The 19583-nt window shown below is 42.1% G+C and overlaps 1 long non-coding RNA gene across 1 annotated transcript in view; it reads right to left on the bottom strand.

Annotated features, from left to right (window-relative positions):
* Positions 1-18838, bottom strand: part of LOC122806988 — a 143670-nt gene extending 124832 nt beyond the window's left edge. Inside the window, exons 1-2 of the long non-coding RNA XR_006365574.1 lie at positions 18644-18838; positions 18458-18559 (exon numbers count right to left, since the gene is read on the bottom strand). This is a non-coding gene — a long non-coding RNA (uncharacterized LOC122806988). The remainder of the gene's footprint in view (positions 1-18457; positions 18560-18643) is intronic.
* Positions 18839-19583: the final 745 nt, after the last annotated feature.

The following is a 19583-nucleotide window of genomic DNA, read 5'->3' as shown; positions in this document are numbered from 1 at the left end:
CTGGTATGTAGAGAGCCATGTGTCCATGTGCCCAATATCATCTGTGCAAATGATTATGGCTGCAACCCTCATTACCCTCCATTCTTTGTGGTGAGTGTTGATATGTCTGATGTGTGACTTGACCATGCACTGCCCAGCAAAGGCTATAGATAACGCTGCATGCATCATTTTATTCTAATACTGCATTACCACTGTGTCAGGGCACATACCTACTAACTACATGTTTCTTCTTCACCTGGGCTGCCATATACTGTGCACAGCAATGTCTGGGAATGCGTCCATTGTTATTGCTGTCATAGTTACTGATGGATGCATTTGTTGCTGCAATGGGTCCAGCTACCATGGGGTTGGATGGCTCTGGGGATGCTGCCTGCTATACCTGTTTAAAAAGATCATGTTGTACAACATGTTACATGATGCAGCTAAGCTATTGCAGTTGTATTCAGCAGTGCTCCCACAGATATGCCAAAACAACAGAACCAGGACTTTGGCAGATCACACTCGCTATTTACTACATTTCTGGTTTGTATGTGGGAGATGTTGTACTGCTATTTGGCATCAGTGACCAGGGCCCCAGAGGATATCATGCAGCACCTGCAACACAGTAGGGACATAGGAGTGGACGGATATTTGGTGGGGGGTCTTGTATCTACATGTCCACAGCCATATACATAATAGGTGTTCATTGGTGTACCTGCAATCACCTATTACCTGGCTATCTGAAATGTCTCTTTGCAGGAAGCAGATGCAGATATGCTTTATATGTGAATCATGACTGTTGACAAGGTGCATTGCAGACATATAATTTATTAGCCCCTGCACACTGTATACTTCTTGGTAACTGAAGGAATGGCAGCTCTTCCTATTGGTGCAACATTGTCCAAGGATAGTAAGTGGATTGTTCATTGCCACATGGGTGCAAATTCCTGCTGCCAGCACTTCAGGGAGGTGGACCATATCACAGAAACCTTGCATGGTGGTGGATCTCTCTCCACCTCTGCTGGAAAAGTAGATGTGTTCCTTCTTACGTGGCAGTAAGGTACTGAGGAACATACTGAGTATTATACAAGCTGACACCTGCAGCATATCAAAGATTACCCCAGTTTTTCTCTAGAAAGTCTCTGTAGTTAGTATAATAAGAGCTTCACATACTTTGGTAACCATAGTTATAAAACATCCATAAGTTCATAGGTGTTTACTAGGCTAACAACTACAAGGGCCTTTTTAAGCCTAGCTATGCATCTCAAATCTCTGGAAAGTTCTGGTACCCTTGATGAGTGCAAGCAGGGGGTAGGGAGGTGAAAACATTTACAAGCAGGCCCCTGGGAGATGAACCATTTACAGGTTGCCTGTGTCCATTAGACATATAGGTACCAAGCCAGGGATGAATTTCCTGTTCCCCATCCAATTGTCCAAATTACACTTGAATTTAGTTAGGCGGAACTCTGCTTCACATGGATGGGGAGCCTGTTCCAGAGACGGGGTAGTCTCTGGGATACATACCCATCTCTCAAGCAGGTCATATTTATATCTCAGGCAATGTTTAAGTCATTAGAATGGGTAATTCTGGTGATGTCTGTTTTGTGGATATGCAGAAAGTCCATCAAAGTGCAGTATGACAATGCCCTGTATGCCAGGCATAGATCTCCCCTCAACAGCCTGTAGCAGACAGAATACAGGAATAGGGACTTGAGGCAGTCTGTATACCACATTTTATTTATTTCCTGTATTCTTTTAGTGTGGAACATCTGTGGGCATTCCATTTGTTGGATATGCCTGGTTAGGTACATACTAAAGGGGGCATTGTACTCAATGACAGATCTGATGAATGCCAAATACAGTGAAACAATGACTTCCTTTGACCTAGATGCCATATCTTTGTTTATAAGTTGTGCAGTACAGAATGGTTTCCTCACTACTGTAGACACGTGATGATCAAAAGCTAGATTATTGTCTGTGCGTGTCCCTAAGTCCCTGACTACTGTGTCAACTCTAAGGGGTGTGTTGTTTTTATGTGATAGATACCAGAGGTGTTCGACTTCCCAAAGGATACTATTATGCATTTCTTGGCATTTAATTTTAGTCCATGGCTTAGTCACCAGTTGTTTGTCTGTGTCAGCCCTTCCTGGAGAACATTTGCGTCAATGTGGAATTCAATAACAGCTCCTAATTTGCGATCATCTAGAAATTTAGTCAGCCAGAGACCACCAACATTGGACTTGACTTCAGAGACATAAATGCCAAAAAGGAGGGGTCCAAGGACCGATCCTTGAAGTACTCTACTTTTGACTGGCCTCTTTGTAGAGGTGACTCCCCAGTTCTAACTTCCTGGGTCCTGTCTGTGAGCCATTTGGCCATCCACTGGGTGACATATGGGTTTGTACCTAACTAACCTCTTGACTTTGTCAACAATGCCTGAGTGGGGTATTGTGTCAAATGCTTTGGCCAAGTCAAGGTAGGCAGTGTGAACAAATTTGCCCTCATCCATTACTTTGGTGACCTTCTCAAAGAAATCCACCAGGTTGAGTAGGCATGACCTGCCCTTGATAAAATCAAACTGGGTTGAGTCCAGTGTCTAGAGGTTTACTATATCATTATTGATCATTTCCATGGCTTTGCATACTAGACTAGTGAGACTTGTGTCTGTAGTTTCCAGGGACTGTAGATGGCCCACCTTTGTTCAGAAGGTTGACTGTTGCTGTTCTCCATTCATGAGACACAAAGTTGTTTGGAGGCTATGGTTAAATAGAAATTCCAAAGAGCCAGATAGGTCATGTTTCATGCTATTTAGAAGGCATCCTGGGATATTGTCTGGGCCCACTGATGCTGTGATCTTGGCCTTAGAGAGGGCATCAAGGACCTGTTCTCTAGTGATAGCAAGGGGAGTTATATTTGATGGTATTTCCTGAGGGAAGGTTGAGGGGAAGAGAGGGGTAAAGTTGGAGCTGAATTTGCTATATCTTCTGGCTCAATATAGGTGGCTCCATTTACAATGACCTCTGCACACAATTGTGTACTGCCTTTGAGGTAGCAGACACATCTATATAATGCCTTGTGGTTGTCCTTGGCTTGGGAGGCCAAATCTACCTAAATTTTGGTTTTTGGCAAACTTTATTTGTCTTCTGAGTTGTTTGTTTAGTTTGATGAGAGTGTTTTTATCCTGTTGGGTGCTGCACCTCCTAATTTTTACCATGATTTTCTTCCTTCTGTTAAACATCCTACTGATTTTGTGATTCTACCAGGGTGGCTTGTTTTTTGAGTTAGTTCTGTACTTCATCCTGGTGGGTACAACTGCCTCTGTGCTGTACTAACATACTTCTATAGGGTTTCTGTGAACAGTTCTGCATAACCAGCAGTGTTCTCAGGGTTTACTGGGTCTTGAAATTTTGCCAGGTTAGCACTTAATAGCAGAAAGTTAGCCGTAGAGTAGTTCCTGAATTTTCCAGGGTTAGCCCGGTGTCCAGGTTTTATTTTTACTTCAAGAGACACCATTTTGTAATCTGACCTTACCAAGGAAGACATTATACTAGGGGGTGTGCAGCACTCTCCCATATTAGTGAGAACCAGATCCAGTATGGGTGCACACCTGGTTGACGTATTGACAATCTGGTCCAAGGAGTATATATTTACAAAAAATTCAGGAAACTCTGTGCCTATATGTTTGGTCTCACATAGGTTCCCAGTTAATAGTAATTTAATTAAAGTCGCCCATAAACATGGTATTGGGTTGGATGGTGAGTGTTTCAAATAAGTTTAAATACATGTATGGGTTTCCTGGGTCATAAAGAGGGGGCCTGTAGCTTGCAAGGATGTGGTATTGGATTTTGCCTGTGGTGAATTGAACATGGAGTAGCTCAAGTGCATTATTCAGTTTGACCAGCCTTGAGGTATATCTATTTTTGATATAAATAAAGATACTTCTACCTTTAGCCCCTGTCTGTGTAGTAGCTGGTCTAATTGTGTGAAGGGCATTATAACCTTGCATTGTCAGTGTGCTCTCTGTGGTTTTAATCCATGTCTCAGTGACCACACAGATGTCAGCATTCTGTAGGGTGAAGAGAGCTTCCAGGGAGTGGATTTTTTTGTTTAGACTTCTAGTATTAAGCAGTAATACCTTTAGATTTTCTTGGTTTTGATTTGCTGTGCATTCCTCTATTTCCAGACTGTGGGATATACTGGTCAACCAACACTATTCTGATGTTGCTGTCCACACAAAGGTATTCCCAAAGCTGCTGTTCTATTAACTGATGTGAGGCTGTCTGCCAGTGGAACATTAGCTGAAAAAAGAAGTTATGTTCTTACCATAACGTTCCATGTGGAGTGTTCATAACGCCTTTGTTTTTACACACGGGTTCCGAGCCGATCCTCGGCTCCGAGTTGGCCGCATAGCAAAGCTCTGCATCTAAGAGAAGCTCGAGACCAGGCTATATCCCACAATCCTCCCTGCCATTACTCAGATCTAGTTTGCAAGCAAACCAGAAAAAAATTAATAATCCTAATGTATCCAGGCTACAAACTGCTATGAATGAAAACATTCAGAGACACCATCTCACTGACAACCAACTAGGGGTAAAGAAAGATACCCGGAATAGGTAAGACATGTGAACCAAACTCTAGTCCTACTCGTTCTTCCAAACCGTGAGGGAGGGAAAGGGGGGGAATGTAAAAACAAAGGCGAGATGAACACTCCACATGGAACGTTATGGAAAGAACATAACTTCTTTATGTGAGAGTGTTCAATCTCGCCGTTTGTTTTTACACACGGGTAGCGTCCCTAGCTCCATCACCCTGAGTGACTCATGGAAGAACGTTCCTGAGCACAGTGGAACCAAAGGATGTCCTGTCTTTGGAGGTTTTGTCAACCCTATAATGAGTGATGAAAGTATGTGGTTTAGACCACGTGGCTGCTGCACAAATCGTGTCCAAAGGTAGGTGAGCTGCATGAGCCCAGGAAGTGGAGACGGACCTAGTAGAATGGCCTTTTGGTTTGGTGGGTAAGGCCTGGTTTGACTTAGAATACACAAAGGCTATACAATCAGTAAGCCATTTAGAAAGAGTGCGATTTGTAACTGCCATGCCCTTTACATTATCTGCAAATGCAACAAAAAGTTGATCTGTTTTCCTGTAGTCTTTAGTCCTGTCTAAATAAAATCTGAGTTGCCTGTGGACATCTAACTTGTGTAACATATATTCCAGCTTACTGGTATGGTTTTTAAAGAAAGTGGGGAGTTCAATGGACTGATTAATATTAATGACAGAGCTTACTTTGGGAAGGAAGGACGGATTTGTTCATAAAGAAACTCTATCTGGGTGAAAATTTAAGTAAGGAGGTTTAATAGACAGTGCTTGCAGCTCTGAAACTCTCCGAGCTGAAGTAACTGCTACAAGAAAGAGAGTCTTCCAAGATAGAAATTTGAGGGGGCAAGAAGAAGCTGGTTCGAAAGGTGGTAACATTAGTTGTGACAACAACAAATTTAAATTCCATGGGAATAAAGGATCCCTGACAGGAGGTCGCAGATGGAAAGAACCTTTCATAAAGGCTTTACAAAGCCTGTGGGACATGACAGAAGAACCATTCTCACCAACATGAAAGTTGGATATGGCAGCCAACTGCACTCTTAATGTGGAAGTAGAGGCCCCCTCATGGAAAAGGATGGAAAGAAATTCTAGTATTTTATGTAAAGGAGCAACCAAGGGGTCCAAGTGTTGATTAGATGCCCAGTACACAAAGCGTTTCCATTTACTGTTGTAAAGTTTTGCAGTGGAAGCCTTATGAGAGGCAACCAAAATGCGCTGCACTGCCGGAGAAAGAAGATCAGACCTGGCTAGGCGGGGAAGTGGAGCAGCCAAGCTGCTAGTTTGAGGGATAGAAGAGACGGGTGAAGAACTCCCGACAAATGCGTCAGTAGATCTGGTACTGGGTCCAGGATCCAAGGTTCTTCTGATAGATGGGCTCGAAGAAAGGGGAACCATATCTGTCGAGGCCAGAATGGGGCTATGAGTATAATTGTCCTTTCCAGGTTCATGGCTTTCTGGAGAAATCTGGGAATCAAGGGGATAGGCGGGAATGCATATAGGAGACCCGGGGGCCAATCGTGTATCAGTGCGTCCCTGGGGACATCCCCTGGAGGGGGTAGAAGGGTAAAATAGCTTCTGCATTTGGCATTCATTGGGGAGGCGAATAGATCGCAGCAAGGCTGGCCCCATTTGTGGAAAATTCTCTCCGCCACTTGTAGTTTGAGGGACCACTCGTGAGGTAACAGGATGGCTCTGCTCAACCTGTCCGCAATGACGTTGGATGACCCCGGGATGTGCGTTGCTATCAGAAAGCGACCCGTGGACTCTGCCCATTGCCAAATTCTCATGGCCTCTCTGCATAATGGGTAAGATTTGGTTCCCCTTGTTTGTTTATGTACCAGACTACAGACATGTTGTCTGTCTGAACTGCTACTGTCCCTAGAGGTAGGAGGGTTTGAAAGTGTTGCAACGCTAGGAACACCGCCCTCATTTCTAGAACATTTATGTGCAGGTTGTACTCGATGTCGGACCATTCCCCTTGGACTGTTCTTCCCTGAAAAAGTCCCCCCCACCCTATCAGGGAAGCGTCCGTGGTTATAGTGGCTGTCGGATTTGGTAGAACAAATGGACGACCCATGGTGAGGTCCTGGCTGAACATCCACCATGAGAGGTCCCGTTTGCAGGAATCCATTATCAGGATCTCGTACTTTAGGGGTAACTGTTGGAATGACCACTGAGTGAACAGTAGCCATTGGAGGAGTCTCATGTGCAACCTTCCCATGGGAATCGCAATGAGGGACGCTGCCATGAGACCCAAAACTTTCAACACCAATTTGGCCGGGGCTTTCCTGCATTGCAGCAGAAGAAGAACCTGTTCCTTGAGGGATGAAGCCCTTACTTGAGGGAGCCTTACTAATGTTAAACGGGTATCTAGGTCCGGTCCGATAAATGAAATATGCTGTGAGGGCAATAAGACAGATTTTTTGAAGTTTATGGAAATCCCTGGGTGGGAACAAAGGTTGACTGTATAGTCCCTTGCTTGTATGAGGAGACGCTCGGTGGTGGCGGTGAGGAGCCAGTCGTCCAGATAGGGAAACACCCGGAATCCTAGACATCTCAAGTGAGATGCTACCACTGCCATGCATTTGGTGAATACCCTGGGGGCTGAGGTGAGCCCAAAGGGCAGGGCTCGAAATTGAAAATGACTGACTCCCAGCCAGAAGCGCAGGTGATCTCTGGACGGTCTGGCCATCTTGATGTGGTAGTATGCATCCTTGAGATCTATTGAGCACATCCAGTCGTCCTTCTGTAAAAATGGAAGGATCGATTGAAGCGCGACCATCCGGAACTTTTCCTTCTTCACGAAGGTATTGAGATTGCTGAGATCCAAAATGGGTCTCCAGTCCCCTGTCTTTTTTGGAACTAAAAAGAACCTTGAGTAAGTTCCGGATCCTCTTTGGTCTGCCGGGACTGGCTGAATGACTCTTTTTTTGAGCAGCTTTGAAATTTCTATTGCTGCTTGGCCTCGTAGACGGGGTGGCACATCTGGAGACCTTTTGTGTTGGGGTGGAGTTGACATAAGGGGTATTTTGTATCCTCTGGTTACAATGCTTTTTACCCAGGAGTCTGAGGTGAGAGTTTGCCAGGCCTGTGGGTATAAAGCCAAGCGACCCCCGACTGCCTCCAGAGCAGGACAGTCGGGCCTCCATTCAGGAGTGTTGGAAAGGCTTACCAGGGATAGTATCCCTGTCGCCTTGGTTCTGCGGACCCCCTCTGCCGCCAGGGCGGCGTCTTCCTTGTCTGCCCCCCCTCTGCCTTTGGGGGGGGGTTCACTCTGTGTGGCCTGGAAAGATCCCCGGGTTCTACGGAACCACATTTTTCCACCTCGTTGCCCTTTGGGGTACGGTCTGGATGGAACGGAAAAACGGACTCCGACAGCAGACAGAGTCTTTCCTTCCTGCTCACACCGAGTTAATGTCTCTTTCACTTTGGGCCCAAAAAGAGTGGCACCATCAAAGGGGGCATTGGCGAAAGAAGACTTGAAGGCTTCCACAAAAGAGCATAGCTGCATCCAGGATTGTCTTCATAGAGCAATCGCTGAAGCTGCGGCCCTACTCGACCCTTCAGCCGCATACGAGATGAGCCTCATGGACGAGTTCACTACGGAGGTAAGGGTGTTAAGTTGTGCTGTCACCTTATCTGAAACAGCAGCATCTGTGTTACCCTGGAGGGTATCTCTCAGCTCCTTGATGAGATCCCTCTGTAGTCGTGTAAAATGTGTCAAATAGTTTAGCGAATGCATGGAAAAAGTCGCTGAACTAAAAGCAGCTTCCGTATCTGTCCATAGTCCTAGAATCCTTATTAGGAGGATGAACAGAAGAGGAAGACTCCGCCATCTCCTTTTTAGTGGCTGCTGCCACCACCATAGTGTCAACTGGGACTCCTTTTGTTAGGTAAGTCTTGTCCTGGGGGGCAGTAATGAACTTACTTGGCTTTCTAGGGACCGGTTCCACTGTGTCCGGTGTCTCCCACGCCCTTCGAGCAATCAATTCCATTAACTCATCGAAGGGCGGAGTAACCCAGGAAGTAGAAGGTTGAGCACCAAATGCCTTCAGCAACACTGACTCGTCCTCAGTGGGGGCTAAGGACTGCCAATCACCCCTCTGTTTTAATATCTCCAATATGTCCGCAAATGAGACATCTTCGGAAGGTGATTTTGGGGACCCCTCTGACTCCTCCAAGTCAGTGTCAGACGTTAAAGATTCCTGTGGGGAGTCTAAGTGCCTCCTCTTGCACAATCTTTTCCTCGGGACCTCATCGGAGGGGGATTCCGGTGAGGCCTCAGAGGAACAGGGGGCATCCTCTAGGGATGGCTGAGACAAAGGTGCTCCACGCTTTGGATGTGTCGTGGGAACAGAAACAGAGAGCGGCTCCTTAGGGGAGGGAGAAGATCGTCAGATGTAGTGGTTGTCTGTGTAGACAAAACCTTCCTCATGAGGTCAAAGGCCCCTGAACCTCGGGCCGAGGACTCTCCCGGTTCCGAAGAACGTGGAAGAATCCGAGACATGGGGCCCAAGGGTCTCGACCCCGAGGACGGAGCCGAGCCGATCTGCGCCGAGGCCCGAGAGGGAGAGTCGGCACCGAAGGTCGGTGCGACTCTCGGTCCGCGGAACCAAGGAGAGATCGTCGACTCCGAGACTCACCTATCGGTTCCGAGGGAGTCGAGGTAAGTGGTGTCGATCGTGCTATGGACGGTTTTGGCACCGATGGCTCCACTATCATCGGCTCATCCTCTTCCGGCTCCGAAGACTGGATGGGTCTCGAAGGAGGACCTGTTGGAGATAAAGGGAGGCCTTCTAGTTTCGACACCAACTGGGAGGAAACTGCAATCAACCTGGAAAGAGCCGTGTTCTCCATCAGTTTCTGCACGACACGATCCACATCAATATCAGAAAGTGGTCTGGAAGAACGGGTCGAAGGAGCCGAAGATGGCACCGACCGAAGAATCGATGGTGGCGGTAGTTCCGACACCGGTTCCAAGACCTGGGGCTCAGTGAGAGACAAACGTTCGACGCTCGGCCCTGAAGTCTGTGGAACCGGCGAACGAACCTTGGAAGATGTACTCAGAGCCGATGACATGGGCTCCGACATCTTCGACCCCTTCGAAGACTTAGAAGCCTGGTCCGACTTGTCCAAGGCTTCTTGAAAAGCAGGCTTAAGAAGCCCCCTATCAATAAGTTTCCTGCGTCTATCTGTCATGACCCTCCCACTGAAGGAATGGCAAATGGAGCAATCCTCTTGCAAGTGGAGAGGGCCAAGACAGTAGATGCAGGAGGTGTGGTTGTCAGTGATGGACATTTTCTGTTGACACTGGCACCTTTGGAACCCACTTTTAGCTTTCTCAGACATACTAAGTGAGGTAATAAAAAATATAAAAAATATAAAAGAGAGTTCGAAGTTAGAAGGAAGTAGGCCCCAAAGGGAAACCTATAGAAATAAACTTGACAAAATAACTAGATACACACACACACACTATATTAAATAAAATACAATTATTCACAACAAAAACTATAATTTTTAGACTAAAAGAAGCAAAAAACAAATACTATCTTATCTGTCAATTCTAAAACTCTGGTCTGAGCTCTCTGACGCGATGTGACCTGTTGCAGCGGCAAACTAGATCTGAGTAATGGCAGGGAGGATTGTGGGATATAGCCTGGTCTCGAGCTTCTCTTAGATGCAGAGCTTTGCTATGCGGCCGACTAGGAGCCGAGGATCGGCTCCGAACCCGTGTGTAAAAACAAACGGCGAGATTGAACACTCTCACATTGTGCAGCAACATTCCCAAACACAGGAGACCACTGGTTGAGCCACAGTTGCTGTTGCTAAATGCTTTGCCCCTACAATTGCATTGGTGGGATGCTGCAAATCTGAGGACCCATCTTTAGAATAAAACATTACAACTAAGCCCTAGCTGCCAGAGTTTGGTGACAAAGAAGGTGGGTGTTAATGATCTGTTGTCATGTGCCTAAGACAGGAATATATATATTTTTTTTTTATTGTTTGCTTATTTCTTTTAATTATTTTTTTTTTAAATTACAAAACTGTAGCCTTTTAAAGAGCAAAGTCATATAAATATAAAGCAGCAAACAAAGGAATATCCAATAAAATTGTCTATACAATATCACATTCACATAACTACATCTCTATATGTATTTTCAAGTTGTAGTTCAAATCTTTTATTCTTCTATCACATTTCTTGTATGCAGTAACACTGCACATTTTTCTACCTAACTACTCTGTATAATACATATTATATCTTCGTCATTTTTACCCAATATACTACATTCATAATTTAAACTATATGCAAAAAATCAGCTCTAAAATTTCACACAGACTTGTAGTAAAATTGCTCTCTATTTCCTTCCATAAATCCTTTACCCCTTCATTTGCAAAAGCCATGTTTCTTTGATTTCTGGTCAGCCATCTGGGCTTTAACTGCTATCTGTGCACAAGTCATAAGAAGTCATCCCATAACTTGTTTCCTTTCTTATCCTTGGTTTCATTGCATGCTACATATTTTTTAATTTATTATTTTGTTTAACTAGGTAAATGAACTGGTCATCATGGACCCTTTTCATCCATGCTGATGCCACAAGGGCTACATTTTATATATCTATATTTATATGTGTATATAGTAGCTGGGAGGAAAACTAAAGTAAACCACACATCATGAAAATTCATGCTCCAACATGTACACGAACCAAAGGGACCATCAAACAGTACCACAAGTTTTCAGTATCACTGAAGAGATGTGAAATGGCAGTAAACTCCAGTCATTGCTAAATCTACTAAACAACAAGGAGACCCTGCCGCAGATTGTGCCATGATGAGTGTTCTATCCTGGTAACCAAAATGTAGTAAAAATAAACAATAAATAAAACCTGCTTTGGTGGTCTTGCCACCTTCTTCGATATATCTAAAGTACTCAAAGATAACCAGAGATCAAGACTGACCCCCAGATCCTTGGACTGTGAGGCACAGCAGGAAATAAATCTGGGAGGGCTGATCACCCGAAGCAGAGTGCAATATCAATGGCATCAGCCAACAGAATGATTGGGTGCATCATGGGGGAACGATTCCAGAAAAACAGATAATACAGCCACTCGACAGTGATTTGATCTGACCATACCCTGAGTTCTACATGCAGTTCTGGATACTATAAAATAACAACAACCTACTGAAAGGAATTCTGGGTAAAGCTACCAGAAGGACCCATGGGATGGAGAATAAATAAGACTAGTGGTCAGAGAAGCTAAAGTTCTTGAAATTTGGGAGCAAAGGAGACAGTGAGAGCAAGATACTGGTGGAAAGACTGTAAAAGGGAGCTGTGAAATTGATACTCTGAACACAAGTACCTAAGGAAAGGTACAGCAGAGGCAGTAGATTGTAAGGACTAACTACTCCCTGGATCTGCAGAAGTACTGTCTCACCAAAGGGTTGTGGACCCATGAAATAGACTATCGGAATGGGTATTAGAGGAGGAATCCAAAGAGGCTTTAAAAAGACCATGAGACAGGTAGAAGAAAGTAAGGGTGAGGGTGAAGACAGGGGTGGAATGGAAATAAAATGTTAAGGCACGTAAAATGGCAGATTAAGTGCCATAACATTTCATTTTAGAACAGGTATTCATTCATATTATTGTTTGTAGAATTCATGCCTGAGTATTGACTGACTCCTGATCAATGATGTCATAATGCCTCCTAAAAGGAATAATCACATTTTTAACAGTCTTGCACAATACATTCTAGTGAGGTGGTATACCTAGGTATGCACTTACTGAATGTCCTGAAGTGGTAGAAATAGTAAAAAATGTTACTTCACTATTTAACAGGAGTTCATATCTTGCAATTGAATGAAGACATATCATATCGTATTGTTTTTATATTACTCAATGTTTCCTTATTTGGAACCATTTTGTTTGTTGAAGTACGGCACAGCAGATTATTTCATTTTGTCATACACAATAATTTGCGGCCTCAGAGACAAAAATATCATCATTTGTGCAGTGGTGAGGGTGAATTGGTTACAGTGTGTGCTTACAATGGCAGGGTATCATTTTTATCTTTAATTTTCTTATTAGTGTTTCCCTGAATACTTTTGTATTACTACTTTGAAAGCTGTAGGCAACTACCAGCTGTAAGAATGGTGATGCATAGAGAATTAATGGTGTTAATAACTGCAAGCTTATGTTATAAAATAAAACTTTCTTTCCACATTTCCATGAAGTTTTAAGCAGTACTATTATAGGAATAAAATGCATACAAGTGCTTTAAGTATTCCTCCCCTGTTTTACTTTATTTAATGACTTTTGTTTGTGTGAAGATCAAATTTAAGTAATAGAAATGCCAACATTTGAATCATAATAGGTCAAGGACAAATGTATTATACACACATCTCCTAAAGATAAGCTAAGTAATGTTGCACATGATTTTGAAGGGGAGCTGTAATGAAAGCTGGATGATGAGGTGGTCTAGTGTTGTGACTTACAAGGTGATTTTGCAGACATGGATTTCCAAGTGCTGCATGACTGGGGACTTGCCTTGCATGAAAGCTACTGCTATCTGTAGATGAATGCTGATGTGGCCTGCATAAAATCTGCTGCACTTGTTTCTCCTACTAATTACAATACTTTCTTGAGAAGCACTTGTAGTCTTGTGATATGCCCCCACATTTCCAGACAGTACACCACCATCTTCTCTTTCCAAGCCTGACTCCTAATTGAGTCTGGTAAGTCCTCACTAGTGCATGAATAGATGAGGCTACAGATATTTGGTGAGTCACTGTACTACACATCAGTGTGAGCACAGGCATTAGACCTAATCTATGCCATGTCCATGTAGTGCTGGAAATCCTTACATATACCCTGGAAGACTCTAACCATTTCCAACCGACTCTCTGTTGCAGTGCCCTGAGCCCTAACAATGTCACAGCACAATTGCTGCTGGGCAGCCAATGCTTTATATACTCCCTGGGGTAGCTGTTGTAAATTCCTGTGCCTAGCACACCTTTGTAAAGGTGTAATTCTGGACACTGTTACCTCTTAGTTTCTGCCATCATCCTGAAAGTGTTTATCTAAGTTTAGAGATACTGAAATAGAGGTGCATGAGTTTTCTTTCTGTACAAGAGTGAGTGTAATGTCATCGTGTGCTTGACTTTGTGAACCACTGTCACTTCATACAGAGTTACTAAAATGCAGGGTTTGAGATCCTGCCTTTAAATTTGGAGTCTTCATAACACTTTCCTCATGCTGCTGCCTAATATATATAACTATTTTATCACCATCTTCAACAGCTCTTCTGCTGCTGATATCCTCCAAATTTATTGGTATAGTGGAACTCTGTTTCTGATGCTGACCATTTAAAAAATTATTTGAGAACATTACCAATAAATAAGTAGCATACACTACTGTATGCTGAGTAAGGAGGCACAAGGGACACTTACCATGCACACATGCTGCCTTCATTGTCATTCTGTGCATAAAAGGAGTGTTCACCCTTTAACAGTAATTATGTATTTAATGTAATCCTTCCATGTCAGAATTCAGTTCTGTATATAAGCATATGCTACTGCTTTTAAACCAACCTTTCAGAGTAGACAATAATAGCCAGTGTCTACAACACTTCTGATTATTCCAGTCCCATCAGCTTCTGTGTCACGATCATCTCCAGGAATGGAGTGGGGATATTCCTCATCTGGTTTTAAAGACTTAAATGTTGGGGCACCCCTTCCCCAGCACTGCTACAGCACATCCTGCTATGTCATCTGTCTTCTTCTTGCACAGTGTTAATGTGTGATTCCTTCCACAGACTGTGTTTATATCCATAACCATTTGATTCAAGGCCTTTGCCCTCTCAGCTTATTTGGGCTCCTGCTTTCCAAACAGACATTTTCCATATGTCTGAAGGGCTGTCATGGGGATGTGGTTCTCCTTTCTCTGCCTTGATCCCTAGTTTTGTATCATTGCTGAACCTAAAACAATATGTCACAGTCATACGCAAAAAACTGCTGATGTAGTTATCTGTCAAACAACACAACAATGAAAGCATGTCTCCATCCTCACAAAAAAAGTTAGCGGGCACAAAACCCATAATTATATACACATGTAGAATCTCAATCCAGTCAAGTAACTTTGTGTTGAACTAACATTTGCACCTTCATGAACAGATTCACAATAGTAAAGTGAGCAGTTTAATAGATCCATCCTTCCCCTATCACTTTCCTACATTCGTATTACTGTCATTTTTCATTCAGCACTGACGCTCAGAAATCTATCGGTAAAGATACTTGTATGTTGAGCCAACAAAACATCCTTGACAAGCGAGTACTTCACAATTACAATTCACTGTATTTCTATTGTGTTCACAATCACTAAATGACATCAAAATATATTTCAACTTATCTTTCTCAGTGGTCACTATGAATTTTCACTGCTGCTGTAATGAATTTCCATTTACAAATGATGTTTTTGCAGTAGTCACTTAAGTCATTCTTATCTACTTATCATATCAGTAAAGTAAACATTTCTTTAAGTAAACTCAGTAATCTAACATCATTTTGAACTGTTTCATGTTAATTTGCAATGTTTCTATTATTTTTGCCTACTTTAAAAAGTTAGCAGTTTATTCGAGATAGGTGGCAAATAGCTAAGGAATCACAAGTTAATATGGTGGTGTAAAATTTATTCATGCAAGTTCTGGGTCATTTATATTTTTTGTATGCAAATTAGGACCTCTTATGCTTATCTCTGAATCACAGTAATGTTCAAATGTGTAAGACAACATCTGCATAACCATGACTCGGCTAATCGTGAATGCACTGGAATAATGACAGCGCAGTGGTGCAGCATTTTGCATTGTTGCCTCATAGTCAGAGGTTCTCTGGTTTGATTCTCAGCTGAGGTGCCTTCTGTGTGGAGTCTGCATGTCCTCCCTGCATTTGTGTGGATTTCCTCCGGGTGCTCAGTTTTTCTTCCACATTAAAAAGACATATGTCTGGAGCATTTCTCCCCACGCCTCTGCTGAAAATTGGCTCATTCCAAGTCGGATTTTCCGGGTTAACAAATGTTAAATAAATAAATAAATGTTTGCAGCAGTCCATAGCAATCCCCAGAATGCCACAGAAGTGCACAAATAACTTCATTTATTTTCTAACCTGCCAAGCTTTCGATATGCAAAACACAGATATATGCATGAGAGTTTGCACATCTGGCACACCTTATCACCTCATATCAGTGCACAGTTAATAAAAGTTAGTACTGATACACACACACAGCTGCTTATTTATGCATAATTAAACAAACAAACAAAGCCCATGGGGGGAAAAAAATAATAATACTGGTGCTATACTGTTTGAGGAATGTATAAAGAAATTAGTCCTTTTTGACATTTAGGTCAGGGCCCACTCTAGGTATACTGGCACCGTAGGCAAAAGGGCTCTCATGGCACAGTGCCCCTCCTACCAACCCGCCAACCCATCCTGGCCTACTCACACTATCCAGATAAATTTTTTTCTCACCGTTTGTCTTATTCTCCAGTTTTTGTTTCTTATAGATAATGATTCATTCAACATGATCAAAGCAACACTGCACTCTGATAACTATGGAGGAAAAACTGCATTAAACTATGTGTCTGAAGATGGCAAGGCTCCAGAAAATGTGGGGGTTAAAGATGCTCTGAGGTACATTTTAGAGTTTTTTTTTTTAAACAACTTTTTTGATCCAGTGATTGCACAAACAAAATCCCTGATCAAACAAAGAAATTTAGTCTTAACTCTTCATGTTTGTTTTTCTTGTATTCCTTCAGATCATCCTAACTAACCAAGACTAATAGCTGCAGTGATAACAGTATCAAGCCTGGGGTCTGGGAGCCACATGGCCCCCAGGCCCCCATAAGCCATAAGGTTTCCAGATGCTCTGAGATGCATTTTAAACAGAATTTTCATTCAATGATTGCTTGAACAAAAAAAAAAGCAATTACGGAAAGAAATGCAGTCTTGCTCTTTAACTTAGCTTTTCCTGCATCCTTTCAACACATTCTAACTGACCAAGACTGCCCTGTAATAACTATTAATTAAACTGGAGGCTGCTAAGTACCAAGAAACCATGGTGTTATACATGTAATCATGCATATGGAAGGTAAATCAATCATATTTCTTCCTTGAAATAAAAAAAGTAAGTTGTATCCAAGTTTTAATACTCAAAAGCTGACCAGCCACAATAAACAGAAGATAAATGCTTTGAGGAAACATATTGTAACCAAGAATAGTATTTCTTCTTGACACCACACACACTTCAAAATAGGTAATTCCTTTCAGTTTATTCCCCCCTATGGTGTTAAATTGGGTAAAATTAAAACGGAAATGCTCACAGTTATATTTCAAGCTGCTGCTTATGCCTTCTTATCCCCTGCCCCCAAAAGACAGCGATCTTCTGTGTACCCTTTTGATGTCAGACTGAGCCAAAACTTAAAAAAAAAAACAGTAGAACATAACATATTATAAGTCAGGCATAAATAAAAATCATGCTTATTTACTCTCCCCTAAAACAGTGCCACCTGTATATGCACATCAGATGTTTGATTGAGAGGAAAATGGGGAAACAAATGATTACAATAATATTTCAGACTTGTTACTTCTAGATACTGTACACTGCTCATGTACAAGCTATAGTGACTCTGTGCACCCCTCTGAAGTTTGGGAGGAACGTTAAAGAAACAATGGGCACACTATCCCTAGCCCAACACAAGCTATAGTGACCTCTGAGGTTTGGAAGGAATATTAAAGAACTAATGAGATTGTCCCTGTCCTTGCCAGACAAGTACAGACTGGATGAAGTTATGTCCAAATGCACTTATATGGATTATTCCAAGATGGTGGACATCCAGTAAATACCCTTTCCATGGAGCTCCTACCTAACTACAATTTATTCTTATCAAAACCATCTAATTATCAAGATGAGACAATTATTCACTAATTAAACAAAGTCTGCAACTCTATCTGAATAGGGAAAGGGTCCTTAAACTCATTAACCGTGAAAACTGTTCATTTATTTTTCTGTGCAACTCCAGGACCCCTCACCACGTGTAAGGACAGGTCAAAAGTTAGAGGTACAGTACTTGAAAACAAAATCCAGAAAGTGGTAACATCCAAAGATGTCAAAGGAAACGGAGAATACAGAAACTCAAATCACAAAAACAAAGCTGTCAGCAGTAGCTTCTCCTGAAAAGGAATCGACATCCAAGAGACAGAAAATAACTAGACAGCAGCAAGATGTAACTAAACCGAACCCAAAGCCAAAACCCGAGTCAAACATTCAAATGGAGGAGCTTAAACAAGCCCTTTTACCACTGCAGACATCAGTACAAAACTTCTCAGAGCAATTACCCAGCTTTGGCAGATCCCTTAACCAAATTGCTGAACGCATGGATCACATTGAAGCCAAAACATTTGATAATGAACAACAGATTGAGAAACTGAAAGAGGAGCTTGGCGCCAAAAATGTCATACTGACAGAAATGCAGCAAAAACTTGTTGACTTGGAGGCTAGAAGTCGGCGTAATAATATTCTAGTAAGGGGGGTTCCTGAGAAATATGAGCAGAGCCAGCTTATATCAGTCGTCAAGCAGATCTTTGCAAATGTACTCCAAAAAGAGGAAAACGCTAATGAGTTTACTACTGAGAGAGCTCACTGAGCGCTGCATCAAAAGCAGGACTCTACGACTCCGAGACAAATTTATGTTAAGATGTTAAACTATCAGGATACATACAAAATACTTGCAATGGCCAGAAAAACAAAAGCAGGTGATCTGGAATGGAAATAGGATCACCCTAGCACAAGATCTCCCACTAGCAATTAAACAAAAATGGCAGAGTCTCTCACCTTATTGTGCGGATCTAATCAAGCGGAAAATAAAATTCCAAATGCGCTACCCAAATATACTTGTCTTCTGTAATAATGATGTCAGAATAGCAGTAGATTCACCTAAAGAAGATAAAACGGCTTTCATCAAGGCAATTGGCAAATCTCCAAAACCCTAAAACACTTTTTAAAGAAGAAATTTCTTACCTGGTGGTGATTTTTTTTCTCTTCTGCACTCCTTTATCGTGAAGGGTGCGATTCCAGTGAAGATAGTCCAAAGATGACCAGAGATACACTATCTGAAAAATTTAAGTAGATAGGAACTAATATATTAGAAGAGGTACACAGTAGGGATGCTATAGAACAAGAACTTCCTACTGCAACAGAAAATATCTTCCTGCCACGTATTACCATCATTCTAGCATCACAGCAAACAGGAAGAGGAAATTCTACAAGCAAGAATTCTCCAGTTTGCAGAGTTAAAAAATTATCATAAAGGTAATCGCTGAGTATGCCTTCATCATATTCTCTGCTAAAATCTATGCTTGTGCCGGAGAGATCTGTAATCGTTAACGTCACACTATAGCAGGAATGAAACTGAAAAACGCATCACAATAAAAATTAAACCTCCTATGGATATTTTCGGCTCAAATTTGATTTAGATAATTAATTTTATTTAGCTTCAAATGGCCTTATCTGAAATATATAATATGAGGTACTGGAAACTGAAAACTAGAACATATAGATATTTTGGTCATTCATTGAAATGAAAGGTTTTGATGTGACAATAGTTTTTTTTTTTTTTTTTTAATGCTGAATGTGTTGCTGCAACATAAGGATTAGGGATGCCTGTTGCTGTATGTTGGACTGCTTTAGAGTTTGTGCTCCTTTCAGTTAGGTTAAAAGAAAAACAGATGTGTACCTGATAACAAACTAGAAGATTGCAGCACTTTGAGAATGCCAGTACATTTTTTCTCTCTCAGGTCGGATATTGATGCTAATAATAATGGAGTCAGACAATGGATATAGACTTACTGTATGTTAATATAATTATCTACAGCAAAATGATTACTGTAATATTAAGTAATAGACTTTTGAAATGCTCTATAAATAACGGATGTGTCACTATGAAGGGAATAGGCATCCA

Source organism: Protopterus annectens, chromosome 7.part0 (genome assembly GCF_019279795.1).
Source record: "Protopterus annectens isolate FY-2018-M chromosome 7.part0, PAN1.0, whole genome shotgun sequence".
Classification (NCBI taxonomy): domain Eukaryota; kingdom Metazoa; phylum Chordata; order Ceratodontiformes; family Protopteridae; genus Protopterus; species Protopterus annectens.
This window is presented reverse-complemented; position numbering and strand designations above follow the sequence as displayed.